This window comes from Canis lupus, chromosome 17 (genome assembly GCF_048164855.1).
Source record: "Canis lupus baileyi chromosome 17, mCanLup2.hap1, whole genome shotgun sequence".
Classification (NCBI taxonomy): Eukaryota; Metazoa; Chordata; class Mammalia; order Carnivora; family Canidae; genus Canis; species Canis lupus.
Window position 1 is genome coordinate 30,448,785 of NC_132854.1, and position 18,689 is coordinate 30,467,473.

The 18,689-nt window shown below is 38.8% G+C and overlaps 1 protein-coding gene across 1 annotated transcript in view; it reads right to left on the bottom strand.

Moving 5' to 3' along the window:
• Positions 1-18,377, bottom strand: part of SCEL (sciellin) — a 163,731-nt gene extending 145,354 nt beyond the window's left edge. The window contains exon 1 of the mRNA XM_072782703.1: positions 18,200-18,377. The gene's annotated coding sequence lies outside the window, so the exon portion shown is untranslated. The remainder of the gene's footprint in view (positions 1-18,199) is intronic.
• Between the last annotated feature and the right edge of the window lie 312 nt (positions 18,378-18,689).

Here is an 18,689-nt window from a genome sequence, read left to right on the forward strand (position 1 = left end):
ATTCTTTTTGGTACTTTGCAAACACAGTATTTGAAGACACTAAATGTGATATCACTGTGTACTTCTTGTCTGAGGTAAAGATGGGCTCTCTTAAAGATTTATGATCTGATGTGGAAGAGAAGGTAGAAATATATACATGCAAAAGAAATATTTATAATTTCATGAGGACAATGAGAGTATGATGCAAATTGGAGTTAAAGAAAGCTGAATAAACTTAAAACTGTTGGTAATAAATCATTAAGGATTTCCTGAAGAAATAAGGCATGAGCAGGGATATGTTTGTTGAAGACACAGCTTGAACCAAGATTGATAGAGAACATTTTGCCTCAATGGAGAGGAAAAAAAGGCATTGCAGGGTTGGATAGTAAAATCTGTGTGTATGTGTGTGCATATGTGCATGGCACATGAGCATATGCTTTTGGAATGCAGAGGAAAGAAAAAGATAAAGCAGAAAATCTAAATGAAGTCAGGTGTTGAACAATTATACAAGAGCCCAAGCCAAGGTAATTAATTTCTCTGGTCTTATAACAATCTGGTATATTTTTGGCTGCCGCCTTAGTTAAAGCATTTAAGACAAACACATTTTATGATCATAAAACCATCACTGAATTATCATTTTATGATGTTTAATCAAATAATCAAGCATCCTGAAATCAAGCACCTCCTTGCGAGTTGTCTTCAGGCCATGCTGGGCCTTTCTTGCAGTCCTATGTGTTGGTACATACCAGCCACCAATAATACATATAGACTAAATAAGCTAATGTTACTGCTGTCTTTCAATTGGAAATGAGATCATATATATAAAATTAAAAGTCCTATACAAGTTTTTTTAATTGTTTATATTCATGTCTTATAAAGCCAAAAAATTATTTGCTCATGTCTCCCTGCTTTCTGAACTCCCACCAGACTATCATCTATTCATGTTGTGCCATGAGGTTTCTGTGATTGCAAACAGATCAATTAAAATATAAATTTTCAGGGACACCTGGGTGGCTCAGCGGTTGAGCATGATCCCAGGGATCAGGGATCAGGGCATGATCCCAGGACCCGGAATTGAGTTCCACATCGGGCTCCTTGCAGGGAGCTTGCTTCTCCCTCTGCCTGTATCTCTGCCTCTCTCTCTGTGTCTCTCATAAGTAAATAAATAAAATCCTTAAAAAATAAAATAAAATAAATCACCTTGTTAAAACCTACTGAATCTTTGTTGATGTTTAAAAAATAAAATAAAAATAAAATATAAATTTTCAGTTATTTAAGCATATTGATTTTGCCCTAAAATAGAGTGCTGGCAATGCTGTGTCTGCACAAATAACATTCTGGTCCTATCTAACCTGGAAAAGCCTCTCGGGCTGAATCCAAGGAACCACGATGCTAAAAGATATAAACTAAAAGTACTAGCAATAGAAAAAGACAAAAAATGTGAAGCGATTAATTCATAAATATAGTCTCTAGAGCAACTGCCTTACAAAGTACAGCTAAAAACCTTTTTTTGGTGAAGTTGGCCACAGCAACTTCTTGCAAGACACGTCTATGAAGGCAAGGGAAACAAAAGAAAAAATGAAGTATTGTGACTTCTTCAAGACAAAAAGCTTCTGCACAGCAAAGGAAACAATCAACAAAACTAAAAGACAACCTACAGAATGGGAGAAAATATTCGTAAATGATATATCAGATAAAGGGCTAGTATCCAAGATCTAAAAAGAACTTATCAAACTCAACACCCAAGAAATGAACAATGGGCATGAAATGGGCAGATTGGACAGACATTCCTCAAAAGAAGACCTACACAATGCCAACAAGCACATAAAAAAAATGCTCCATATCACTTGACATCAGGGAAATACAAATCAAAACTACAATGAGATACCACCTCACACCAGGGAGAATGGCGAAAATTAACAAGACAGGAAACAACAAATGTTGGCAAGGAAAGGGGAGAAAGGGGAGGAAGGGGAACCCTCTTGCACTGTTGGTAAGAATGCAAACTGGTACAGTGACTCTGGAAAACAGTGTGGAGGTTCCTCAAGAAGTGAAAAATAGAGCTACCCTACAACCCAGCAATTGCACTACTGGGTATTTACCCCAAAGATACAGATAGAATGAAACAATGGGACACCTGCACCCCCAATGTTATAGCAGCAATGTCCACAAGAGCCAAATTGTGGAAGGAGCCATGATGTCCATTCACAGATGAATGGATAAAGAAGATGTGGTATATACATATATTGGACTATTACTCAGCCATCAGAAAAGAGGAATACCTACCACCTGCTTAGACATGGATGGAGCTGGAGGATGTTATGCTGAGTGAAATAAGTTAATCAAAGAAAGACAATCATCATATGATTTCACTCATATGTGGAATAAAAGAAGTAGTGAAAGGGACTATAAAGAAAAGAGGGAAACTGAGTGGGAAAAAATTAGAGAAGACCAACCATGAAAGACACCTAACTCTGGGAGACAAAGGGTTGCAGAAGGGGAGGTGAGTGGGAGGATGGGGTGACTGGGTGATGAGTATTAAGAAGGGCACTTGATGGGATGAGCACAGGTGTTATACTATATGTTGGCAAATTGAATCTAAATTAAAAAATTAAAATAAAAATTAAAAAAAAACTTTTTTGGGCCTCTTAGTTCAGAAAAACTACAGAATAAAGGATATATTTTGTTTCTTGTCAGAATATACATACTCTTCTGATGTTTCCTAATCTTTTCCAAGTATGAAAGAAAATGGTCTGAAGAGCTATATGGGTAACTGAAAATTTATAAAATTATAGATGAGCATTAGTACGTACATTGTTTACATAGTATAACTGAATTGGCAGATAACTCAGCAAGTTAATACATTTCCTTTCCGCTTTTCTGAACTTTCCAGATTTTCTGCAAATAATTATGTGTATTTTGTGACAGAAGAAAACATTTCTAGAATAAAAATTTTACAAAATTAATGTAGATAAGCCAGATCAACCAAACCATATTTTGAAGAACAGTGAACTGACACCATTTTTCTTACTGTTGTTAACAAAGTGCTACATTCAATCAGAGATCTTCCCTTTGCACTTTAATACTTGGCAGCAAATCCAAAGTTGCTCACAAGGACAAAAGCTAATTCACTTTATATAATCAAACTGGGTGGGTTCTGAAAACAAATGTGCTGAAAGATAAACCTTTGCATAAATCATTCTTCTTTTGTTATACTAAGCTTCCATGAAACTCTCCTGAACAGATTTTAATTTGAGTTTAGACACCAACATCCAGCAGACTATTTCACTGATTGATAATGATAAAACTGAGTGGAAAGGGAGGCCATTTATGAAACAAACAATACAACGATCAATCAAGCTTAGGGCAGATAATATTCAAACTCTTGTGTAGTATTTGACTCTCTAGCACCACTCTGTGGAGACTAGCTAAGCTGCTGAACACTTTAAAATTAATGCCAAAATTATCAGTGCTAAGGTTCAGTGTCAGAATGAGGACTCAAAGATATAATGTGGTATCTACTGATGACCCTCAATGAGCTGAATTCTCTTTTGCATGCTTAGCTTAGATTCTAACATCAAAACACAACCATTTCTTCCTCCAACACCCATCTGCCTCCTGCATTTGCCACACAGGCAAATTAATGGAGATCAGATAGGGGGTCAACACCCCTGCACCTTTTAAGTCCTCGATGGTGACTTTTTGATTCCTTCTACCACCTGAAATTGTTTTTTTGTTTATTATTTTATCCATTTGGTGTTATGTGTAATTTCATTATTCCTTCAAACTATGTTTATATTGGTCACTACAAGAAGTCTAGAACCTCCACGTCAGCCGCCATCCCCTTGTAATCCCAATTTTGCTCTGTGAGAAATGAAGCAATCCCTCCACTTCACTCTATCCCTTTTCTATGGCATTAATTACTACCTGACATACCACATACTTCACTTATTAATTTGTCTTCTTCCTCTAAGATTTTTACCCCATTAAGGCAGACATTGCTATTTGTTTTGCTTTGTTTACTAACAATTACCAGTGCATAGACTTTGACATGTAGTAGGCAATCTATAAAAATTGTTTGAATAGGGGTACCTGGGTCACTCAGTCTGGTTAAGTGACCAACTCTTGGTTTCAGCTCATGTCGTTATCTTATGGGTTGTGAGATAGACCCCCATTTCAGACTCCCATGCTTAGCAGGCAGTCTGCTTGAGAGTCTCTCCCTCTGCCCCTCCTCCCAGTAGGGTGTATGCTCCTTTCAAATAAGTAAATAAATCTTTAAAAAATTGTTTAAGTGAATAAATGCATGGCATTTTAAAAACCACCTAGGAAGCCTAGAGGCTCCCACTAGGCAATTCTTATCATAATAACCCTTACTCCATGTGGCAGGAAGTCAACAAAAGGATTTTGTGGTTGCTGAGAGTTTTTATTCCAATCATAAAACCAGGAACTGAGGAAAGTAACAGACATGGGCTCTGATTCCTTTCAGATAGATTCAGTTCAAAACCTCACTTATTACTTAACCACCGTAAGCTCTCACTCTGACTGCTCACAATAGGGTTCTGGATCCCAAGGAACCAGTGTTAGCTCAGAACAACTGTTGTGTTATATCTCAAAGAGCCAAGCATTTCCTTCTATCAATACAGAGCCATCCCTAAAGCTGAAGATCCCTTGGCAGGAGGCTAGAAGAAATGCACACTTGTGATATCATCACAGAATTCTTTTTTTTTAAAGATGTTATTTATTTATTTATTCATAAGAGACAGAGAGAAAGAGAGAGAGAGGCAGAGACACAGGCAGAGGGAGAAGCAGGCTCCATGCAGGGAGCCTGATGTGGGATTCGATCCCGGGACTCCAGGATCATTCCCTGAGCCAATGTCAGGCGCTAAACCACTGAGCTACCCAGGGATCCCCCAGAATTCTTTTTCAAGAGTACCTAAGTATTCTTTTCACATCTAAAATTTAAATTCAGATATTGGATAACAGGACAAAAGGCCAAGACTTTTTAAAGTAGGTTCAAATTGGGCCTTTCATTGACACACCTAGAATTTGGGGGTTTTGGCTGATGTCAGTGTTGTTTTACAAATCAAATGTTTTCTTGGTGGGCTGCACATATAGTTTCTTTCTAGAGTACTCATGATTGATCAGCAAATACTAAAGATCTCTGGGGTTCAGACCATTGTGATAACCTACTGACTAGTCTTTTCTTCTCCACCACCTAACCAAACCCTAACTGTCGCTAATGTTAACATCCTGATATGTGGCTTCTGCCACTCTGGGATTCTAATACCCCAGTGAAATCAGAATTCACTTCCACTGTGTCTCCTCTCACTGAATTCTAGGTCTACAAAGGGGAGAGACTCTGTAGACATTTCCCAAATGGCTAGGATTCTCCTCCCCAATGAATTTCTCAATGCATGGTTCAGGGAGACCTTATACCACAGTCAGGAGTTAAGAGAATGGACCAATCACAAAAAAGTCACTCTCATTTCCCAACATCTCTAAATCTTTTACTTTCTTCCTTTGTGTTATACAAGAAATGTCTAGGCCACTGTTGAGTCCAAATTCATCAGCAGACTACGAAAAGGAACTAAAATCCTCCCCAGCTGAGTATAGAATTACATATAGTTACATATACATATGTTGACATATTCTTCTTGATGTAAATCACATTCTTCCATCGTTGGCCACAATCCTCAGAACTCATTCCCCTATGTATACCCAGGGTTTTGGAAATATAAATTAATAAAGTCATGCAATTCCATTGGGTTGACTTTGTAATAGGCCCTGAGGCATGCTTACACTGTGAGCGGGGATTTGGGGCACAGTGCAGTGGCGTTTGATGGTTTGAACACTGAGCAACCTCATGCTTCTCATACATCTCCACCCCATGTTAAGACCTCTACTTAGCACCTTATTAGTTAAAATTGAAATTTCTGCATAAGAGACTAGGGAAAGTTATAAACTGATGTAAACAACCTGGAGCATAAATCTTTGAGTGTAGGCTCCAATAATCTCAGCCCTGTGGCTGAAAGGGATTAGACATTTCTATTTTAGGAAGTGGCTGGTCTTTAGTTGGTGCCTTGAGCTGAGAGCTAAAGACTTTGAGTGTCATTTTCATCTATTAAACCATCCACTGCTATACCTCCTAGTCCTTCAATTCCTCACACCCCAAACTGCTCTCTTGGAGCAATTACCTTGTCTCACAAACTTCCTTCAATGGGACTGTTACTCAAAGGGACAACAGATGATATTTTGATTAGCTGGCTTTTTCACTAATTTCAGTGGCTTCTCAGGTCCATTTTCTTAATATCAACTTTCTTTTTTTTATAATAAATTTATTTTTTATTGGTGTTCAATTTGCCAACATACAGAATGACACCCAGTGCTCATCCCGTCAAGTGCCCCCCTCAGTGCCCATCACCCATTCACCCCCACCCCCCGCCCTCCTCCCCTTCCACCACCCCTAGTTCGTTTTCCAGAGTTAGGAGTCTTTATGTTCTGTCTCCCTTTCTGATATTTCCCACACATTTCTTCTCCCTTCCCTTATATTCCCTTAATATCAACTTTCTTAACATCATTTTCTTAATATCAACTAATTTCCACTTTCTCTCACCTTCTTCAAGGACAAGTAATAGATTCTAGGTTCCCTCAACTTTTCTAAAGGCTGAAGTCTCTCTTGGTACAACTTTAAATAACAGGGCTTTTGGACTCTCATAAAAGAAACCAACCCTAGCTAATTAAAGTAGAAATGGAAATTATTTAAAAGATGCTAGATAGCTCAGATACTCTCTGGAAGGGCTAAAGAAGCAAACTTAGGAATTTTACAGCCAGAAACAATTTCCAAAAACAAATCACTTTACTTGTCAAGACATCGGGAAGCTCCTGCCAGGCACAGACACCACAGCATGTTCAAACAGCCTCAGTGACTAGACCCTGGATGCTGCCTAGGGAGCTGCTGCCACTGCTCCCCTCAGGAACCAAATGTGGTTGTGCATGCTGTCACCAACCCCATATGTTGTCCAAATATATTCTAGATGGTCCTTGCTTTTTGGTGAGACTAATCAGTTACTGATTCAGTCTAGAGAGCAGAGGGATCTGATTAGCAGAGCCTAGATACATGCCCTAACTGCGAAGAGCCTAGAAAGGTAAGTATTAGAAGGTAAGGGAAGGACAGTAAAGTATCACACAAACTGATAAGGCACTTTGAGACCAGAAAACAAAGTAGGCGACTCCATAGAATTTACACAGAGTTTTATTCAGAGTAACTTACTGATCAGGGATCAGACAGGCAATGATCCAGCTGCTGCATAGCTTTTCTCAACAAAGTCCAGACTTTAGTCTACAGATTTTATAGTGCAAGGGGATGGGGTTGACAACGGAGAGTGGGCTGCAGTAAGATCCAGGGGTTTGCATGCAGCTGATTGATAGCCAACCTTTAATTAGATCTTGTGGCACCACCTGTGCATCAGGAAAGGGAAAGACTATGTTATCTCTAACAGATCCATGGGAGGCCAAGGCAAGCCTCCCTCCACCCCAGCCTTGGCAAGCATTTCTAACATACATATATTAATCTCCAAGGGAAGAACATGCAGCCCCAAGAGAAGTCATTGAGTGAACATGAGCAAGGTGGGTGGTCAAAGGTGGAGTCACTATTGTCAGCACTCTGACAGTGAGTTCTGGCAAGGCATCATAAGGGAGAATATTTCCCAAACACAGAATTTGGGTTCTGATGCTTGGATGGACAAAAACAAAACTGATAAAAGTCCACTATCCATGCTTTGTAAAAACCGGCAAGGGCTAAAGTGACAAAATTAGGAGATAACTTGAGATTAGTGACCACGTTTTATACCATTTTTATTTCCCTACAGCATTACCCACACACACAAACACATACATATGCAGGTACCCACATACATACAATAAATGAACTCATATCTCAGATCTTACAAGTCACAGTGAAAGATAGTAATGCTGCATCCTATAGCAATGAATCAAAGAATACACGAGTACAGGGTACATCACATTGATTTTGAAGTAGGTTCCTAGAGGGCTCCCACTGATCACTGCACAGTCATGGTATCTTTTTAAATTTTATTTATTTATTCATGAGAGACACAGAGAGAAAGGCACAGATATAGGCAGAGGGAGAAGCAGGCTCCTCTCGGGAAGCCTGATGCAAGACTTAATCCCAGGACCCCAGGATCAGAACTCGAGCCAAAGGCAGATGTTTAACTACTGAGCCACCAACATGCCCAGTCACAGAAGTCTTATTCTGCATTATACCTGGCTCTAAGGGTCCACTGAGCATAAAGGATATTAAATAATCACTATTATAAGCAACTAAAGTAAAATTTTCAACTGAACCAAGTCAATTCAAAGGGAAACACATGGTGGTATCTAGAAATAATATGATAGGAACAAAAAGGTAATATAATTCTTATACAAGTCAAAAAAAAAAGGAATCACACCAATAAAACTCATTTGAGTTAATAAAGGTGTGGTGAGAAATTTTCAAAACACATATAGCTTTTAAAATTTCTTTGCAATACTGAGGAGTACTCTTGCTAGACTAACTTCTAAAGTATAAATCTGACCATTTCACTATCTTCCTCAAATTCCTCACAGATCCTCAAAATAGACCCTAGACCTTTAGAATGGAGGTTATCCATGAAGAATAGGTCAATAAAAACTGATATAAATTTTTTAAAATTCTACCTCCACTTATCCAGTGCTTAGAAAATAAAGTTTCTCTACTATCTCTATCAAATATTAATGATTTCTTAACGATTCAACTAAGGGGAGGAAATATGGGCTCCTCTTTCTGTTCCCCGAGGATGGTCTTGGAAAGTCATTTGGCCTTACTAAGTTCAGTTTCCAACTTGCAGAATGAAGAAATTGGACAAGATTCTTCCCAGCCCTAAAAGATTGTCAGCTCTACTTGGCCAAAGTCTACTTGCCCATGCCCCACTCTCACCTAAAGTAGGTTTAATTTCCATTCAACTTGATTGATTAAGGTAAACATCCAAAGGAGATAAAACGCAAACTGTAAAGTTGCCAATTCTGAGTCATGAAAGCAAAAAATAATCTAGTTGCTCAGAATTTCCATAATGCTTCATGATATTTTCAAACAGTGTTTAGCCATTAATCAACACAAATCATAACAGACCCAGAAATGGAGGAAATCATTGACAAAATTTACCTAACAAGTCAAAAACAGAGAAAATGACATTTAAAAATTGTGGGTGAATGATCTCATGGATGACTGGATGAGCCACATGCATTTTGGGTACTGGGTTATATTACATGATGCTCAAATGGGAGAGAGATGCCACAATCTGGATTAAGCTCTACTTCTTGGGTTCTCATCTTCTCCCTGTCCTACTCACCCTGGCTCCTCTGAAGCTGGAATGATGACAATTACTCTCCCACCTGACACCCAGAGATCACTATTCTGACACTACTATACGTCTCTCCTTATTACAATTAAATAATTCATTCAACCTTCCCTGAGCATTTGTTATGCATGCCAATGCTTCATGTAACCACCAAGCAAATGAATAATTGGAATCTTTCTCCCTCATCCCTATCACCTCTCTGGCTTCTGCTCTCTCTCTTGCTCTGCTCCAGTCCCACTGACCTCTCTGCCCCCTCACACATGGTAGATGCCTCCAAATGTTCTCCACTCACTCCCTCCCTCCTCCTAGGACTCCAGCCACCCCTCATGTGTCACTCCAGCCCCATCTCTGTCTCTACCTTCTCCCCTACCCCTATTTTCATGCCTTAGCCTTCCTTTGTCTTATCTGTGTGGGACCCCCTCAGGCTTCAACCTGGTATTCCCCGACATTTCTCTCTCCTTTCAAATTTCAATCACATCAAAGGTGATAACATTGAGCAGTGACTGAACCTTAATTTTTGGCAAAGAAGTAACTTGTAGAATTTCAAAAGAAAACTTTATTTAGATAGTAACAAATATTGGGAATGACATCTCTGAAAATTAGTAAGTTTTTCAGTGAAGATATAATGGAATCATACTTTATCTAACAAAGATACTGAGTGCCTAATGTATTGGAGGGATAAAGAGATAAAAAAGAGATATTCTTGAGCTCAAAAAGTGTTATGGCATCGTTGCGGCAAGAGAGGCATGATTTCAATGGAAGAAAATGGAAAGCAAGGTGCTATTCCGTCATAGCTCTATCATGGCATTTACTAGAAGGCATTAAAATTATGTGTTAATGTCCCTGTTTTTCCCGTCAGACCATAGGCTAACTGAGGAACCAAACCATGCTTTGGCATCTTTGTTATCTCTAGCACCTAGAAAAATACTGCACCATGCATACTGTAGTCAGTCAATAAGTGTTGATCTGAATTATTAGTTCTACCCAGAACAGGGGGACTATTCATTGGTATATTTCCAGAGAAGGTAACACCTGAGCTGGATCTTAAAGGGGAGTTGGAATTTTCTATGAAGAAATAGAATAGCATAGTAAAGTCATAGGAGATATGAAATAATAATAGTAATAATAACAGCTAACATATGGGACTCCTGGGTGTCTCAGTGATTGAGCATTTGCCTTTGGTGGTGTGATCCCAGGGTCCTAGGGTCCTAGGATTGAGTCTCCCATCAGACCCCCTGGAGGGATCCTGCTTCTCCCTCTGCCTATGTCTCTGCCTCTCTCTCTCTCTCTCCCCGTTGTCTCTCATGAAAAAATAAATAAAATCTTTAAAAAAAAAAAAAAAAAGAAAGAAAGTGAGGACATAGGGTTAAAAAATATGTTCAAGGTCACCCAGTGGGTGAGTGTTAAGCTGGGGTATGAATCTCAGGGGACCCCCATCATTTTCTGACTCCAAAGGCTATGAACTAGGTAATACTATCTACTCTTCCAGAATTGAGCGAGCTCAGGTATCCCAAACAACCCAGCACCTGTGGTCACCATTTGTCTCATCCTTCCTTCTATTCTTGTGACACAACCATTTTCATGACACAACTTCTGTCTGTTCCATCTGCTCCAAGTCTATCTCATCTTTGCTTCTCTCTGCTATTGCTTCTCTATTTCTATTGCTTCCTACTTTTCCTCTCTTCTATCTCATATCCATGTTCTCCTCAAGAGACTTTCACTGTGTTAGAGCACCATAATCATTGCTTGTTGGTTCAGACTATCTAGCATCCAACTCCTAACACTCCACTATCCTTTCTGGGGGAATCTTCTACTATGTAGATACGGGCATGGAACCTACATCTTACACAGTAACCAGTAAGCCAGTACTCTCTCTCCCTGCCTAGCCTGGCTGTGGAGCAAGGATATGACTCGGCCTAGGCTAGTCAGACAAGTACAGGGACAGCTGAAGACCACCCCCATCAAAGGAGCAGCAGTGGGGCAGCAGGCTGAACATGGTGCTCCTCTTGCATAACTTTTGCTGTGCTCCCCACTGCAGACCTCTTCAGAGTATCCTGGTTTCTGCCTCTTTTCTAAGCCAGGTCTTCTAGGTCCCTATAGATATCCAAACCACAGACATCCTTCCAGCAAATATTCTGTTGAGGTTAAATTAGCCAGAATCATTTTCTATGCTTGCAAACAGGAATCCAACCAGGATTCAGACACCATATAGTTTTGGCTCTCACATCTGAGCTGCCTTTGGCTAGGGCCCTTACATCTGCTGCCTTTGGCTACAGCCCCTATCCATAATACAATCCCTTGAAGCCAGGGTGGCCACATAACTGTGAAAACATGGCAGCTTCTGTCAAAGGAGCCACCTGTGGCCTCTGTATTCAGGAGTGAGCTGGGAGCTGTCACTTGGACTCTGATGGACCCTAAATCAATACTCTGGGAGGCTTATATGCTGAACAAATTGAGTCAGTGACTGGTGGGAGACTGAAGATGTATGCAAGAGAAGAGAGAAGGGTCGAATAAGGGCTCTGAAAGAAAGGGGAGTGAGGTGGAGGGACTGGTCTTGGAAAACCAGAAGAGTCTCCTTGCTCCCTACCCCAACACCGCTCTTGAGATTGCAAATGTAGGTGTGTTTATAGAGTGAAAGGAACTTGAAGGAGTTCTTGTAAATAGAGTCTACTTCCTCTGTGAGGTAAGAGCCAAGGTAATCTGGTGATAGTGACTGCAGGGAGTTGTGGGGTGGATTTGAAGAAAGTGATGAAAACTTGGAAAACCCACAAAGAGAAACTGGAGAGATGGCCTACTGGGAACTGACAAAAGGACCACTGAGCTGCTTTGAGGAACTGTTTGTATTTGCATTCATTAATAGCAATTAACTACTCTATAGACATTCTTTTGAACAAGGATTCAGACAAAGGATAGCAACAAGCTTTCCCTGAAACTTTTTCAGGGCAAAAACAGGGACTTGCAAAATCTAGCAAATTTCACAAAACAGAAAAACCTTTAACCTAGCTTCTCAATTTTGCAATTTTGCAACTCTGGTTCAGAGTGAACTCCTTTGCTATACCGGAAGGCAGTAATTGTTGAACAACAACAAAAAAAGTATGAAACAAAAGATGGGGATCCCTGGGTGGCTCAGCAGTTTGGCGCCTGCCTTTGGCCCAGGGCATGATCCTGGAGTCCCGGAATCGAGTCCCACATCGGGTTCCCGGCATGGAGCCTACTTCTCCCTCTGCCTCTCTCTCTCTCTCTCTCTGTGTGTGTCTATCATAAATAAATAAATAAATAAATAAATAAATAAATAAATAAATAAATAAATAAACAAATAAATCTATCTTTAAAAAAAAGAATTTTTTTCTTAAGGAATCTGGATTCTGCCTAATTCAGTTCTTTTTGAGATTAAAAAGTTGGTCCATTTTGTATACAAAAGTACAAAAGAAAATTTAGATAAAAGCTGTTAAGGGCTTTTATAGAAATATTAAGAAGTGATAGTCATATTGACAAGTTTCTTCAAAGTGGCCACCAGTATTGGAGATAAATGTAACCACTAAAATGATCTTTGCTGAAATTCAGTTAGATAGTGGAAAGTTCATCTCTACAATCTGAAGAATAACATAGCTTGGGTGTGGTTATGTTTGATGATTCAGCACACTGATTTAAATCTTAAAATGCTCTGCCTGCTGGTTCTGGTAACCAACTGAACTGATACATAAATTGCAGACTGTATTTTAGATTGCTAGTTAGATTCATGAAGTAAAGATGTGCTTCTGACATGTTATAAGAAAATGAACAATCCCTCTTCATCATTTGGCATGTCCTAAAAGACGACAGCATCTGGATAAAATTCAACATGTAATTTTAGCTTTTGTCACATTTTGAATAAAAATAGTTGGCTGAACAACTACCTATTTAAATTATTGAAAGCTGGTGATTACAAATAAGCGTCCTGGACAATAATTAGAGTGGCAGTAGAAATGATTCAGAGTATGAAGAGCTTGGATAGGATTCCAGAAGTAGTTTTCCCCCAAATTGAATGGTGCAGACAAAAGCAGTTTGTTCTTCAAAAAATAAGTATTCTTAAACTATTGCATTCGTTGATGGAGGCTGCACAGACATGGGTTAATTTACTTAACATTTCAGAGATTTGGGGTTTTCAAACTGCAGCAAAGATGAAGCAAAATAGAGATTAAAATTCATCATTATTTTCTTGTTCTTTTCAAACATGAAAGCATCACATTCTTAAAGGACAACTCCCAGCACATAGGTTCTTATTTGAGACATGGTAAAGAAACAAAAAGATAAACTCTTTTTTTTGAAACATAATATGATTCCAAACAGCCACTAGAGGACAGTCAAAACACTGGGGATGTAAGTGAGGCAAGTCAGTAGCTTCAAATGAAAGGATTTTTAAAAATATTTGATTATTTAGAGAGAAAGAGATTATTACAGAGAGAAAGACAGAAACAGACAACAGAGAGACCAAGACAGATAGAGAACAAAGTACATTCTTGATCACATTAATGTAACAATGGGAAAAAGCAGTAAAAATGTCCCACAGGCCTGCCAGGATTTTTATTGGCACACATTTCCAGGACAACGCAATGACAACATGACGTCTGCCCCATGCCTTGGGGACAAGAGTTGTAGGACAGTGATTCAGCACAGATGACGTAATGAGATCAGTTCCCCAACACACTGTGATTTTAAACACTGCCTCCAAAACAGCCAAAGATCAAGGATAACTACCCAAAATACAAATCACTGGCATCCGCCTTATGGAATATTCGCAGGCAGCTGCAGTGGTAGGTCATTCACTGTATGTGTGTACGCGCTTTTCATCTAAGTGATGTCTTTTTAGATTCCAAAGTTGGAATTATTACTTTTTTAAAAAAATTCCCATGGCTCCATTTAACCCACGCTATTTGTGGGAGGTGAGGAAGAGATGACTCACATGATTGCTAAAATGCTTGTGAAAATGCAGATAAAATGGTGACAGACATGGAAGCACTCAGCTCTTATTCTTTAAAAATCTTTCCAAAAAGAGAATTGGGATGGGAGTGAGGAAGGCATGAAGAGAAATCAATCCTATGCATTATGAAGATTCTCAGACCTCAAGGCTAAAAAAGTAATTAAAGGTCCTTAGCATCTATTATTTTCCATTATTTCTAGTCTATAATTCTTCTCTTGCCATTTTAAATTAGAAAAATCTGTATACTGTGATGTCATATTCAAGAAGCTTTCCAAATCAGCTACTGCTAAATTAACCGTAGAAATGTGGCTATAGATCTAGTCTGCAAATGTCAAAGGGAACTAAAGAAACTTCTAGGCCTAAGTGAAATGAATAAAGACAGAAGTCAGGGCCCACACATTTTCATGTCCTGAAGCAGAGCTTGGCCAGCCTTTATTGGGACTTCCGTGAACAGTACCCTCGCCCCTTGGAGGAAAAGGCATTAAGTAGTTTGAACTGACACAGTGGGAAATAACTACATCTTTGTTCCTTCAGAGTGAGAAACGAATCTAACTGTTGACAGTGAAAGGGAGCAAGTGTGATGCTTAGATCCCAGATACTTAGATCTCCAACCATTTGTCTGAAATATAGCTGCAATTGATTTATTGAACATATTTACTTACATTTTTGTAAATACTTATTTTTCAAATGAATGCACAGAAAATCAAATCATTTAACCTAACAAGACATCTTATACTGAGTCTTCTGACCACATTTTATCCAAATCTCCTCTCTAAACATTTATGTGATCCTGGGTTTGCCTTTCCTTTCACTTTCATAAAGCAGATTCATACAGGGGCAGTAGAATCAGGCATGCCTTAAATATTTGGTCCTTTGGGTTCACTGGAGTCATTCTATTTACTGTAAGAGACAGGGAAATTTGAATTAGTGATTACTTAGATTCCTTAAGAGGCCTTCAAATGCTGCAGTGGTTCTGAGTACCAAAGTGTTTTTGTATATCTGGTTTTACTGCAGGCTAAGAACCCAGACTATAACTATGTAACTCACAGGACAGACTGAAAAATAAATTAGTCATAAACAAAGGTAAAAGGCCAGATCCTAAAGTGTCTGTAAGTTTGAGATTTTTAAGTACATTTCAAATATGTAGATTCCTCTCTGAAACTTCCATGGTCTCACCAGGAGAGATATGCACCCCTGCAGTTCCTAATTGTATCTTTCAGATGGCCCTGCCCATCTTATATTATAGTTACTGTACATTCCTAAAAAGGAAGGGTTTTGTCTCACACACCACTCAATTGCTCTGATTGTCTTGCACATTTGTAACTCAATAAATATTGACCAGATGAATGAGATTGCAAGGTAGAAAGTAAGCAAGAGATGGGCCTCACCCAACACATCTTCCTGGGCATGTTCTTTGCAAGGCAAATTAATCTTCCACCCAGAGGCAAGGCCCAGAGATTCCATGAATGGCTCTCCACTTTGCTCCCAGGTGTCAGTGCTGCCTCAAGCCATGCCTTCCAGACTCAGGAGCTGTTCAGCCTCCTTTGTAAAAGATAGTCAACTTTGAGGTTCTTGAACTGTTGGACAATGTTAATTGATATTCCTCAAAAGGATGTATTGACTCGGTCATGTCTTACATAGCATCTCTCATATTGGAGGTGCTCTGTACAAGAGGAAGGAATGGAAGAATGATTATATGGAAAGGTATTATGCTCCAGTTTCCTAAATATGGAAAAAAATTTCAGAATCAAATCTGCCAGACTGCTGGTGTAGGCCACTTGTTGTTCTGCTCCGAGCCCTTCCCATCCCTTCCATCTCATACTCAATAATGCCATCTGAATGAGTCATATAGCTCCCATGATGGTATTTTATAAAGTTGCATGTTTTAGGAAGAAGTTGGGTTCTTTGATCTTTAATCTGGTTTGTAGCTATGTTTCTACTTAGTCTCTCCAGGTTCGGCTCTTCTTCCCAAACCTCCTCCAGGTTTTGGTGTTTGTGAAATTGCTATTCTTTCATTATTTTTATTTTTTTCTTTCATTATTTTTAATATGTGCTCCATCAGAAGCCCATGGTACTCTTGTACAAGGAGCTAATGCTGATAGACCAAGGGGCAAGCTAGTATAACCAAAAAAATAATAATAATAATTAAGCCTGATGCCAAAAAAAACAGTGAAATGAAATGCTGCCTGTTTACTTTTTCATAGTTGGGTGGAAAATCTCAAAATTAAACGGACTCCATTGCTTAACAAAACAGCACTAAAATGGTCATAAAAAATAAGTGCGGTGTATTTATGTACTAAGTAGGATTTGCCCTCTCCTGTCCCTCCCTCCTTTCTTTCTCACTCTTTCATTTGTTCATTAATTCTTTCATGATGACACATGTAAGCAGATCAAACAAAGAGTCTTTTCTTTTTTTGAAAACATTAAAAATGAAGGAAAAGCATATCCTCAAAAATGGCAAAAAGTGTGATTGAGTTGTCTTCAATGGATACTATAATATTCCTAATTGTTTTGTCATGAGAAACATTCAATATTTTGGCAGGGTTTTGGTATATTACCCATGTATATTTTAACCTTCAGTGTTATTTCGTATATTTGACTTTGTTTCCTGAACTCTGAATGTCAAAATGTAATGGTTGTTTACCAATAGTAAGAGTCTTTGAAGACTTTGTATATACTCTTTATGGCTGCCACACTTTATCTTAACATTTTAATTAGAGTCATTAGATTAATAGAAACATGGCATCTGTGCCAACAATGAGTTAGCTGTTCACCAAACGATTTTTCCTTTCTTTCCAAGTACACTGCTGGATGACATGTCATAGCCACTTTTCCAATTGGATGTAGCTTTGTGACTGGGTGTTGGTCAATGGAATATGAATAGAATGAACAGTTTATGAATAGTCATTTACTACTTCCAGGCCTCACATACACAGTTCTCTCTTTTTTCCCCTTGTACCCATTGACTGAGAAGTCTAAGGATTAAGAAAAGGATCTAAAGTCTACATTGCTGTTTGGAGGACAGTCACCTAGTAAAGCCAGCCAGCCAGCCAGGCTAAAATAAGTGATAAACTTTCATTTTGGATTTCCAATCCAAATTTCAAACTTTAAAATTTTCACATTGTGTGTCACAGCTGTTGGCCTGATCCAACTAATACATCAGTCTGAGAAAAATAATGTTATTCTAAAGATATTCATGGATAGGAGCTGGAATGGGAAAATCAAGCTACTGGGAATTGGTGTAAATGTAGAAACCTGCTGTTTTCTCTCTCTCTCTCTCTCTCTCTCTCTCACTCATTCACAAAGCACCAGACTAACATAAGGTAGCCATGACAAAGATATTGTGAATATTCAATTCAATAAACATTTAGTAAGCAAAACTATGTGCCAGAAACCAATACAAAGGGTCATCTTTAGTTAAGGGCAGAGAGCCAGAAAACAACACAATGTAATAAGACAATTAACTAAAGGCTTTGGTGGAGAGAAATAAACGAGACATGAAGAAAAGGGAGAGAAAGGAAGATGGACACCAGAAGAAGGAGGTACAGAATGGACATAGGTAGCAGAGCTTGGAGAGATTCCTTGAAGTACTCCAGAAGATTTTCAGGGGACCCTGGGGTCTGGCCTAGAGATAGGGAGTAAATAACAAGCAGATTAGATTTGATACCTTCAGCCTTCTATTCATCCTTCTCCATCTTCTTTAATCTTTCCTCATAAATCTTAATTTTCAACCATGTAATCATCATTCCATTCCCTTTGCTCTCTTTTAAAATAAGTAGGCTATTTCTTGCCTTATATATATAATTTCCTGTTTAGTCCTTTAAACTGTATTCAAGATAAAAGACTAACCAGAAGAAGCACATACCTCCGCATACTTTAGCAAGCTATGCTCCATAGTTATACCTCATGGCACATCCCAGGTATCTGGTGGGAATCTTGGAAGGACTATCAAACCAATCAAGCACTAGCAATTTCTGGATCCTTTTCTGCAATGGTGAAGCACAGACCACCATGCAGAGTCTTAGATTTCTATGTGATACTTTTGGTAGGATAAAAAAAAAAAATCCTGCCTTAATTGTTGTGATTCTCTGTAGTTGGCTGCTACTGAGCAAGGTTGAGCAATCTATTTCTCTGAAGGGAACACCCATCTTTCTGGGAAAATTTAGGCACATTCCTTCCTAGAAGAGAAGGGAAAGACTAAGTGGCCTTTGACAGAATGTTAAGACCTGTCTAAAAAAATGACATTTCACAATGATAACATGGTGTGGCAGTGAAAATCTTGATTTGACATTGCCCACTGTCTCCAAAAGATTCACAGTGTTTTTGCACATAAATCATCTCATCCAAAGATGCTT